This window comes from Cryptomeria japonica, chromosome 7, assembly GCF_030272615.1.
Source record: "Cryptomeria japonica chromosome 7, Sugi_1.0, whole genome shotgun sequence".
Taxonomy (NCBI): domain Eukaryota; kingdom Viridiplantae; phylum Streptophyta; class Pinopsida; order Cupressales; family Cupressaceae; genus Cryptomeria; species Cryptomeria japonica.
The window spans coordinates 702,020,917-702,032,745 of NC_081411.1; positions in this window are offsets into that span (position 1 = coordinate 702,020,917).

Genomic DNA, 11,829 nt, shown 5'->3' on the forward strand with positions numbered 1-11,829 from the left:
GTGTTGTATTGATGTTTTGTCATTGATGTCAACACTAGCTGCTATGATTGGTTACCAACAGACAAATTTTGGTTACCGATAGAAGAACTAGTGTTACCGGCAAAAGGGACTATCAGTTGGATACTATCGACATGTTTGGATCAATGGAATATGTTTGGTTTGATGTTTCTGGGGTATGTTTTGGTTAGTTGGTATTTACTTGATGATCTGATGCTATCATACACTCTAGTAAGCTTATACCGGTAAAGGTTGAAGGTTTTACCGATAGATCTTTTATTGAGAATCTTTGACATGATGTATAAGTGGTGTTGGTGCGGCTTCTAGATGGAATTCAGGATACAGAAGGTGATCCTTGATCATGCCTCGACTGATGAGAGACATCGCTTTCCATGGTGGACCCAAATTAGGTCTAATACCTATCTAGGTTATGGGCCGATATCATGTAACGTGTTCTCTACACATTACCAAGATGATTTATGGATTGGTTAATGTTGTTTTGGTCTAAAGCCGACATGGCATATCACTATAATGTGGATGTATGTAATAATCTTATTGTAATATCTTTTAGGTGACCAACCTAATTGGTTTAGGTAAATTGATGTAAGATCTCATTGTAGATCATGGTCGTAGTCATGGAATTAAAAATCATATGCGGAGGAGATTTGGACGATCATAGGTCATCGAATTGGGCTTATGTAGGAAGTCAAAAGCCTCTAGTATTGAGCTTTACTGGAACTGTAATCAGGCATGGTAGACGCTATAACTGGTAGTTCATTCTTCTGAATTTTTGTCCAATTATATTGAGGTGGTTATAACCTCTTTGTAGTCAGTGAGACTCCTTTGTAATGAGTAGTACCCTCTATGCAGTGTGCCTTCCTACATGTGCAGCCCCCTTATTGTATCACATACTTTCTGTAGAAGTATTATCTAATTGTGGTTAGGCTTCCCACTGTGGTTTTTCCCTTTACCGGGTTTTCCACATACAAATCATGGTGTTATGTGGTATGGTTGCATTGTGTTAATTCTATGTTTCATTCTTAAGTTTTATTGCTTACCAGTATCTATTTTTGCTATTCCGGTATTCAATATTTATGTGCTCTAGTTAAAGGTTATAAAGTGGTTTGATTAATATAATCTATTGACAACTGATTCACCCCCTCCCCCCCCCCCCGCTGCCCTCTCATTTGTCCACTGATTATTCTAACAATAAGTATCAGAGATTTGGTCTTCTTTTGTAGAAGCTTAACCACTTGAGATAGATCCCATGGCAACTAGTACTTCAAATCCACCGGCAACTATTTTCAAAAGAGAAATCCCTAAGCTTGATGGAACAAATTATGGGATATGGAAAATCTGAATGGAGACTCATCTTAGATGTCTTAGAAAAGATATTTGGGAGATCACTGAGAAAGGATATACACCTTATGATCCGACATCTAGCAATCCTTCTCCTGCAGACTTGGACAAAAATATTGAAAATGATTGCAGAGCTAGAGAAACCCTCCTGTGTGCACTCGCTGATCAACAAATCATGGGATTGATTGATAAATCATCTGCAAAGGTTATGTGGGATAAATTGAAAACTCTAAATGAAGGTGATCCTACTGTCAAAATTGCTAAACTTGATGGTTACCAGGAAAGATATGAGAACTTGAAGATGGAATATAATGAAAGAATTGATACATTTATGGAAAGAGTAAATGAGATTGTCATGGGAATTCAATGTTGTGGAGGATCTCTGAGTGAAGATGAAATAGTTTCTAAAGTTTTGAGAGCCCTACCACCATCTTAAAAGATGAAGGCTACTGCAATTAATGAATTGAGATCAATGGCAAACACTTCAGTTAAAAGAGACATTCTGATTGGGAAATTATCTGCTTTTGAGCTTGAAGAATTTGGACCCTCTGGAGCTGTAAAGACTGAACCTTCTTTTCATGCATCATCATCTACCGAAAAACATGATTGGAAAGCCCTATATGCAAAAGAATTGGAAGATATGAGGAAAGAGGATGAAGAATTTGAGCAACTTGAAGCCATATTTGCTAGAAGAGTATCTAAAAACCCGAAAGGAAGTAAGTATGAAGGAAAAGTACCTTTTAAATGTTTTGCATGTAATAAGATTGGTCATTTTGCATCTAGATGTGTTGAAAGGAATGTAAGGTTTGATGAAAGGGTTAAGAAATCTTTTAAGCCTAACCAGAACCGATATAGATTCAAGAAAAACAAACTATGATACATAGCAGATGAGGAAGGAGTAAGTGATGACTTATAGGATGAACCACTAGGAGACTCTCCTAGTAGATCCGACAATGGAAAAGAATGGGTGTTCTATGATTTAAAGGAATATGAACTAGAACCGGCTATCAAAAATGAAGAAAAGGCCTTGGCAGCAAAAGTTAAAGACAAGGATGAATGGGTAATTGATAGTGGATTCTCACATCATATGACTAGAGATAAAGGAAAATTTCTATCCCTGCAAGAATACAATGGCGGTCAAGTCATATTTGGGGATGACAAAGCATGTATGATCAAAGGTAGAGGTATTATTTCTCTAGATGGCAAGCATAATATTGATAATGTCTATTATGTAGAAGGTTTAAAGCATAATCTTTTAAGTGTTGGTCAATTGGTGGATAAAATATTCCAACTTCAGTTCAAAGATAGAAAATGCAAAATCATTAACAGAACTGGTTTGGAGATTGCAACCGGTACTTAGACTGGAGGTAATATCTTTCACTTGAACACTGGTAATAAGACATGTTTGATTGCTCATATTGATGAGATTTGGTTATGGCATAAGAGGTTGTGTCATGTTAATTTTAATTATATTATTAAAATTTGTTCACCAAAGGCAGTTAGAGATATACCTAAGATTATAAAGCCTCATAATCCGATATGTAAGGAATGTCAATTGGGAAAGTAAGTCAGAACTTTTTTTAAGATCATACATTATAAATCTAATGATGTGCTTGATTTGATTCATACTAACTTATGTGGTCCAGCAAGGACCAGAAGCTTTCAACGTAATAGGTACTTCATGCTAATAATTGATGATTATTCTAGAATGATGTGGGTGACATTTCTAAGGGAGAAGTCCGAAGTTTTTGAGAAATTCAAGATCTTCAAAGAAAAGGTGGAAACAAAAACTGGATTGAAAATCAAATGTATGAGATCAGATCAAGGCGGTGAGTTCACATCTCATGAATTTAATAGTTCTTGTGAGACAAATAGAATTAGGAGATAGTTATCTGCACTCTGGACTCCTCAGCAAAATGGAGTAGTGGAAAGGAAGAATAGAACCATTTTGGATGTAGCAAGAACAATGATGATGGAATCCAAATTGCCTCACATCTACTAGAGAGAAGCAGTGAGTACAATAGTCTACACATTCAATAGAGTTCATATCAAAGGTGAAACCAGTAAGACTCCTTATGAATTATGGTTTGGACATACACCTATTGTTAAATATTTCATAATTTTTAGAAGTAAATGTTATATCAAAAGGGATGATTCAATTGGGAAGTTTGATCCTAGATGTGATGAAGGGATATTTCTTGGATATTCAATTTAGAGAAAAGCATATAGATGTTATAACAAAAGATTGCAAAAAATTATGGAGAGTGCAAATGTGAAAGTGGATGAGCAATATAGAGAACAATCTATATCATATGATAGAGAACCGACAGTGGAAATGATCTTAACTAAACCGGCAATGCCTCGACCGGTACAAGACACTGAGATAGTTACACCAGTACAATCAAAAAATTCAACTATGATTGAGGATTAGAATAGTGAACCTCAAGTTCAAAAGACACCAAGGTATGTAAGATTAAATCATTCTGAAGATAAAATCATGTGAGATAGGAACAAGGGAGTTATGACAAGAAGAAGACTAGCAAATGAAGAGGTATATGTCTTATTTCTCAAATTGAAATGGCATCTATTAGTGAAGCTTGTAAAGATAAACATTGGTTAAAGGATATGGAAGATGAATTAGATCAGATAGAGAAGAATAACACTTGGACTTTAGTTCCCTGTCCTAAAAATAAGAATGTTATTGGAGCTAAATGGGTTTTTAGAAATAAACTAAATAAGGATGGTCAATTTGTAAGAAACAAGGCTAGAATGGTTTGTAAAGGATATTCTCAAATGGAAGGAATTGATTATGGTGAGACATTTGCACTAGTAGCTAGACTTGAAGCTGTTAGACTATTTCTTGCCTATGCAGCATACAAGAACTATAAGGTCTATCAAATGGATGTTAAAAGTGCAGTTTGGAATGGTGAACTTGAGGAAGAAGTATACATTGAGAATCCTGATGGGTTTTCACTGACATATGACAAAGATATGGTTTGCAGGTTAAGGAAACCATTATATGGATTGAAACAAGCTCCTAGAGCCTGGTATGCAAGGTTGGATAAATATCTTTTGAAGCTTGGTTTTAATAAAGGAAGTGTTGATAGTAATTTATATTACAAGATCACTAATGATGATATTCTGAATATTGAAGTATTTGTTTATGATATCATTTATGGAGGTGAAGATAAATTGTGCATGGAATTCTCTAACAATATGAAGAATGAATTTGAAATATATGATTGGTGGCTTGTTATATCTAACTTAGACTAGACCGGATATTATGAATGCAGTAAGTATTGTTCCAAGATATCAAAGTAATCCTAAAGAAAATCATGAATGTGCAGTAAAGAGGATATCCTGGTATTTTCAAGGACCAATAGAATATGGCTTATGGTATTGTAGAGATGATAACTTCACTTTATGTGCATATACAGAATCAGATTGGGCAAGAGATACTGATGATAGGAAGAGCACTTCTAGTGGAGCTTTCTTTCTTGGAAATAAATTCATTTCATGGATTAGGAAAAAATATTCATGCATTTATTTATCTATTACAGAAGCTGAATATGTTGCAACAACAACTAATTTCACTCAAGTCTTGTGGATGAAGCAAATATTGAAGGATATCAAGGTAAATTGCAGTGAATTGGTAGTTATCTATTGTGATAACTCTACAGCTATTGACATATCTAAGAGTCTGGTATTTCACTCTAAGACTAAGAACATTTCAATAAAATATAACTTTCTGAAGGAAAAGGTGGAAGAAAAGGAAGTCAAATTGGTTTATGTGAACACTAAAGAGAAGATTGCAGATATATTCACTAAACTACTGTCTAAGGAATAATTTGAATATTTGAGAGATAGGTTAGGGGTATCTACCCCTCCGACAGAAACTTAACTAATAGAGTATAGCATTAGTTTGGTATGCATCATCATCCTTATCCTTTGCTCTGGATTGATGTAGTGGTGCTACTACGTAGGGGGAGTAGTTAGCTTTGAGATTCACAGGATTTTGATATCTATGTCATATATTTGGCATTGGTGTCAAAGGGGGAGAGTTATATGTGAAAAATAATGTCATAATATGTCATATGGGAGAGAGACTCAGACAATTTCATATTGGATTGCACTCCTCAGGGGGAGTTGTTGGGATTTTTTTAGTTTTTCATTGTTATATCTTCTATGAGAAATGGTTGGCATTTCTTAGCACTTAGATGTTTTCTTTTTCACATCTAGTGTTGCCATCAATGTCAAAGGGGGAGATTGCTAGCAATATGAAGGAATTGATTATGAGTTGCATTGATGTTTTGTCATTGATATCAACACTAGCTATTATGATTGGTTACCCACAGACAAATTTTGGTTACCGGTAGAAAGAACTATCAGTTGGATACTATCGACATGTTTGAATCAATGGAATATGTTTGGTTTGATGTTTTAGGAGTATGTTTTGGTTAGTTGGTATTGAATTGATGATTGGATTCTATCATACACTCTAGTAAACCTATACCGGTAAGGGTTTAAGGTTTTACCCGCAGAGCTTTTATTGAGAATCTTTAACAAGATGCATAAGTGGTGTCGATGCGACTTCTAGATGGGATTAAGGATCTAGAAGGTGATCCTTGATTGTGCCTCGACTGATTGGAGACATCGCTTTGGCATGGTGGACCCAAATTAGGTCCAGTACCTATCTAGGTTATGTACTGGTATCATGTAACATGTTCTCTACATGTTACCAGGATGATTTATAGATTGGTTAATGTTGTTTTCGTCTAAAGATGACAAGGCATATCATTGTAATGTGGATGTATGTAATGATCTTATTGTAATATCTTTTAGGCCTTAGGGTTTGTATAAATTGATGTAAGATCTCATTGTAGATCATGGTCGTAGTCATGGAATGAAAAATCATATGTGAAGGAGATTTGGTCTGTCATAGGTGATCGAATTAGGTTTATGTAAGAGGTCAAAGGCCTCTGGTATTGAGTGTTAAGTCCAAGAGACAACTGAGAGGGGGGTGAATCAGCTGTCAAATAAATTCAAACCAAAAACAACTTAACCAACCTTAATGCTTAATACTAGTAAACAAAATTTTATGTCGGTAGACAGTTCATTAGTTAATTACAATACCAGTAAAGATTAATGCATGAAATAGAAAGACAATAACATCCACAACACATAACACCAATATTTGTACATGGAAACCCTGTAAGGGGAAAAACCACGGTGGGAAACATTACCCACAATCAGATGATACTACTGCAGATAGTATGTGTATACAAATGGGCTCTGCACATGTAGAAAGGCCAAGCGCCATTAGCTCACTGCTCAAACACAAATAGGAGTCACACTGACTACAATTGGATGGTTAAATCCAATAAGAATGTACTGCTCAAAATAGCATCTTCATATGCTGGATTCAGTACTGGTGTAGTTCTGATTGTCTTTACAAATACCTTGCTTCACCTTCAAATGATGTATGTGTGTATAGCTCTACTTAATCTTGCATATACCTTATTTCAATTCCTTATCCCAATCGCATATCGATCTTACAAATAAGATCTTACATATATACCATAACCTAAGACCAATTTAGTAGGTCAGCTCTAAAAGATATTACAATAAAATAATTACAAGTAAATCAATAACTGATGCAATATCCGATTCAACATGTCATCTTAATGCATTTACAATAAAAAAAAAATCATCTCCAAAACGTGTCGTGCTAATCTGGAATAGATAAGCCTGCCAGTGCATAACCTGGACCTATTTGCCGGTAACAACAAATATGCAAATACGAATATGCCAATGAACAAATCTTCAAGACAAAGTGTCCAAACAATGTCTTTGACATAACCAAGTGTTTTCCATGTCATTCCAACTTCCGGTGAACATTATATCCTTCCGGTGTAGCAGATACCGATGACTGTGCATAAGTCACTTGCTTGTCAGTGAACATTTTTGATCCTCCAAATTGCTAGAGTCGATAAGTGTTGATAGGTGTTGACATCAATGACAAAAACATACCAAAATACTAACAATCTCCCCCTTTGGAATTGATGGCAACACAAGATGGAAAAACCATCAAAGTGCCAAAACAGAAATGCCAAATACCAAAAACCAACAATCTCTCAAAAGAGATCATAACCAGAAATCAAAATTCAGAAACAATCTCTCCAAAGTAACAATCTCTCCCCCTGAGAGTAACATGTGTTTTCCTTCTATTTTTCCATATCTATCTCTCCCCCTTTGACATCAAATTCCAAAGCCAAAAAGCCAGGGTCAAGTACAAAATACCAATCAATTCAGTATGCCAACTACTCCCCCTGAGAGTAGCTCTCCTCATCAAAGTCGGAGTAAAAGATTTCTCTGTTAATTCTCCTGGTTGATGACAAACATCAATTGTCTAAGTTTCTACCAGCGGGGGTATGACCCCAAGCTAATCTCTAAGATATTCAAAGGTCTCCTTAGGCAGAGGTTTAGTGAAAATATCTGCAATCTACTCTTTAGTATTCACATAAACTAGTTTTACTTCTTTTGCTTCAACATTCTCTTTCAAAAAATTTAGTTTGATAGAAACATGTTTGATTTTGGAATGTAATACGAGAATCTTAGATATATCAATTGCTATAGTGTTATCACAATAGATAGTTATAGGTTCCTTGTATTTTACCTTTATGTCTTTCAACATTTGTTTAAGCCATAATACCTGTGTATAGTTAGTTGCTGCTGCAACATATTCTGATTCTGCTGTTGATAAAGATGTGCAACTTTGTTTCTTACTCAACCAAGAAATTAATCTGCTTCCAAGAAAGAATTCTCCGCCGGTGGTTCTTTTTCTATCATCCACATCTCCTGCCCAATTTGCATCTATGTATGCACATAATTCAAAGTTTTCATCTCTAGGATACCATAAACCAAGATTTGTAGTTCCTTGTAAGTACCGGAAAGTCATTTTACTGCTGATTCATGATTTTCTCTAGGATTACTCTGAAATCTTGAAACAATACATATTGCATTCATAAGATTAGGTCTTGTTTGTGTCAAATACAGTAGGCCTCCTATCATAGACTTGTACCTAGTCGGATTAACAGGTGTAGATTCATCCCTTAGTGATAATTTGTCATTTGTAGTCATAGGTGTGCTTACCGGTTTAGAGTTCTCCATCCCAAATTTCTTTAGTAACTCCTTCAAGTACTTGAATTGACTTAAGAATACACCTTTATTAGTCTGTGAAATCTACAATCCTAAAAAGAATTTTATCTCTCCAATCATTCACATTTCAATTTCTTGTTGCATTTCAATAGAAAAGTCTTTACATAATCCATCTTCTCCTCCAAAGATTATACCATCAACAAAAACTTCAATAACCAAGATGTCATCATTAGTCACTTTATAGTATAAGTTGTTGTCAGCATTACCTTTAGAAAATCCAATCTTCAAAAGATACTTATCCAATCTTGCATACCAAACTCTTGGAGTTTGCTTCAACCCATACAAATATTTTCTTAACCTGCAAACCATATCTTTGTTATCTCTCAAAGAAAATCCATCAGGTTGCTCAAAGTAAATTTCTTCTTCAATATCTCCATTCAAAAATGCACATTTAATATCCATTTGATATACTTTGAATTTCTTGTGTGTTGCAAAAGCCAAGAACAATCTGACTGCCTCAATTCTAGCTACCGGTGCAAAGGTTTCATTATAATCAATTCCTTCTTTCTGAGAATATCCCTTACACACTAATCTTGCTTTATTTCTGATTACCTTACCATCTTCATTAAGTTTGTTTCTGAATACCCATTTTGTTCCAATCACATTTTTGTCTTTAGGCTGGGGAGCTAATGTCCATGTGTTATTTTTCTCAGTTTGTTCTAGTTCCTCTTCCATAGCTTTAATCCAGTGTTTATCTTTACATGCCTCATTAATTGATGATGGTTCTATTTGAGAAATAAGACATACCTCTTCATTTTCTAGTCTTCCTCTTGTCATAACTCCTTTATACTTGTTTCCAATTATCTGATCTTAAGAGTGATTCAGTCTTACATACCAGGGTGTTTTCGTTTGTTGTTGTTCCTCAGTTATAGTGGAATTTTCAGATGATAGTGGTATAACTGGATCTTCATTCTGTAGCGGTGGATTCAATTCATTTGTCAGTATCTTTGTTGCTGGTTCAGAGTCTATATACCTTGAAGTTCCTCTAAATTATTCATTAATCTTTACATTTGTACTCTCAACAATTTTCTACAATCTCTTGTTAAAACATCTATATGTCTTGCTCTTAGATGAATAACCAAGAAATATTCCTTCATTACTTCTAGGATCAAATTTGCCAATATACTCATCTCTTCTAATATAGCATTTACTTCCAAATATTCTAAAATATTTAAGAGTAGGAGTAATACCAAACCGTAGTTCATGAGGGGTCTTACCGGTTTCTCCTTTGATGTGAACTTTGTTGAATGTATAGACCACTGTGCTTACTGCCTCTCTCCAATATACATGTGGTAGATTTGCTTTAGATAACATACTTTTGGCTGCATCCAAGATAGTTTTGTTTTTCCTTTCTACAACTCCATTCTGTTGTGGTGTCCAGGGTGCTAATAACTGTCTTCTGATTCCATTCACTTCACAGAATGTAATAAATTCGTTGATCTGATCTCAGACATTTCATTTTCTTACCAGTTTCATTCTCTACCATTGCTTTGAATAGTTTGAACTTTCCGAGTGCTTCTGATTTTTCTCTAAGAAAAGTAACCCAACACATTCTAGAATAGTCATCGATGATTAGCATGAAATATCTATCACCTTGTAAGCTTTTAGTTTTAGCAGGACCACATAAATCAGTGTGAATTAAGTCAAGAGCATTATTTGATTTTTCTGGAATAGTTTTAAAAGATGCTCTAACTTGTTTTCCAAATTGCAATTCCTTACATACCAGATTGTGAGGCTTAACAATCTTAGGTAAATCTCTAACTGCCTTAGTAGTACTTATTTTTACCATGCAATCAAAATTTACATGATAGAGTCTCTTATGCCATAGCCAACTTTCATCAATATGTGCAATCAAGCATGTCTTTTCACTGTTATTCAAATGAAAGATATTACCTCTAGTTTGATTACCGGTTGCAATTTCCAAACCAGTTCTGTTCATAATTTTGTATTTACCATTCTTGAATTGTAACTGAAATCCTTTTTCAACTAATTGACCAACACTCAAAAGATTATGCTTTAAACCTTCTACATAGTAAACATTGTCAGTATTATGCTTGCCATTAAGAGATATGGTACCTTTTCCTTTGATCAAACAAGCTTTATCATCTCCAAATATTACCAGACCTCCATTGTATTCCTGAAAGTTCAAGAATTTACCTTTATCACTAGTCATGTGATGTGAACATCCTGAATCAATGATCCATTCATCCTTAATTTCAACTTTAGTTGCGAGGGCCTACTCTACCAGTTGAACAGTAGGTGTCAGTTGATCTTTTGTTATAGCAACAAAAACCCATCCATTGTCTGCCAGATATTCATCACAATCATCAGTGACTCCTTCATCAACAAGATAACAAGATTTATCTTTATTCTTCTTAAATCTGTATCTCTGATATTCAGGGTTAGGCTTGTATGTTCTTCTAGCTTCTTCTCTTAGTCTAGCATGTCTATCAGGGCATCTTGAAGCCATATGACCAATCTTATTTCAGTTAAAACATTTAAAGGGTGCTTTACCTTCATACTTACTTCCAACTGGACCTTTAGGCATTTTCCTTGCAAATAGTGCTTCAAGTTCTTCAAGTTCTTCAATTTCTCTCTTGCTTTCCTCAAGTTCTCTTGCATAGAAGGCTTTCCAATCAGATTTGTCAAAAGATGGTGCAAATGATGTTGATGCCTTAAAAGCTAAATCTATCTTTATAGTAGCAACATGACCAAATTCCTCAATTTCAAAAGCTGAAAATTTTCCAATCAATGTATCCCTAGTTACTGATGTATTAGGCATTGTTCTCAACTCATTTATAGCAATAACTTTCATTTTATATGTCGGTGGCAATCCTCTTAAAACTTTTGAAATAATTTCATCTTCACTTAAGGTTCCTCCACAACATTTAATACCCAAAAAAATTTCATTTACTCTTTCCATAAAAGCAAAAATCCTTTCATCTTCTTCCATTTTTAGATTTTCATACCCGACCCGGAAGATTTCAAGTTTTGCAATTTTAACTGTGGAATCTCCTTCATTCAATGTTTCCAAATGATCCCAAATAGCTTTAGCAGTAGACCTATCTGATAATCCCATGATTTGTTAATCTGTTAATGCACTCAAAAGTGCTTCTCTTGCTTTGCAATCATTTTCTTCATCTTTTCTCAATGTAGGTGGATTAGGCTGACCGGATGTAGGAGCTATATAGCTATTCTTTGTAACATCCCAGATGTCCTTTCCAATGCAATTTAGATGTGTCTCCATTATGATCT